General features: G+C 39.8%; 1 protein-coding gene across 1 annotated transcript in view; it reads left to right on the top strand.

Annotated features, from left to right (window-relative positions):
- The window catches only part of Adcy10 (adenylate cyclase 10), a 68491-nt gene that overhangs the window by 55532 nt on the left and 11972 nt on the right, over positions 1 to 987 (top strand). The window lies entirely within an intron of this gene.

Below are 987 nucleotides of genomic sequence, written 5' to 3'. Positions count from 1 at the left end.
TAAAAAAAAAAAAAAAAAAAAAAAAAAACAAAGCCTAAAACAAACAAACAAACAAAAAGTTGGCCCCAGCATCACCTACACTCTTAAAAATTATCAAAGATTCCAAGTGACTTTTATCTATATGGGTTATATCTATTGATATTAGTATAGAGCAAAAACTGAGAAATTTTAAAAACATATTTAAAGTCTTAAACACATTGCATAGGAGCAAAATAACATTTTCATTTTTAAAAACTTTCTCCAAAGAAAAAGGTAAAATGTTAAGTGATAGCGTCACATTTTTGCAAGTAAGCTGGGCTTGGTGGCAGTACACTCCTGTAATCTCAGCCTTCAGAGAGGCTGAGGCAGGTTGACTGCAAGTTTCAGCCCAGCCTGGGCAACTTAGTAGTTTAGTAGTTTTTCCTCTCTCTCTTTCTCCCTCTCCCCCTTCTCTGCTGGTGCCTTTAGGCTATTTTACAACCCTCTGTTATACAAGCTGGCTGCAATGTACATCATACTATTCCTTTCCTAGAAACGAAGCATGTGGGGAAAATTCAAGTGAAGATTGCTGTTACCAGACTCATCCTGTCACTGTTTGTAAACTGAATTCTTATTTCAAAGAGTTGAGACCATTAACTAGTTCTCAGCCTGAGCCAAAATCTTTGGCACGCACGCTTTCTTTTTTTTTTTTTTTAATGATTCGTGATTCTATCTTTCAAAAGCGAACCATCAGTAAGATTACATGCAGCAGTGATTCCCAGCCTAGTGCGCAAGGAGCTTGGGCTTGATCCCACCACTGTCACAAACAAAGCACAGACAGCGATCCTTTCACGTTTTCCTTTCTCCTCTCACTCTCAGAGCGTAGCTGTGGGGTTTTCCAGAGACAGCACGAGCGATCTCACTATAGAATGATGGTAAAAGAATCCACTTACTGGGGCGGGTAGATGACTCAGTAGAATAAGCGCTTCCCTGGCAAGCACAAGGGCCTGAGTTCAATCTCCGGTTCCA

This window comes from Octodon degus, unplaced genomic scaffold (assembly GCF_000260255.1).
Source record: "Octodon degus isolate 3935 unplaced genomic scaffold, OctDeg1.0 scaffold00250, whole genome shotgun sequence".
Taxonomy (NCBI): Eukaryota; Metazoa; Chordata; class Mammalia; order Rodentia; family Octodontidae; genus Octodon; species Octodon degus.
The sequence above is the reverse complement of the archived record's forward strand: the minus strand, read 5'-3'. Positions and strand labels throughout refer to the sequence as shown.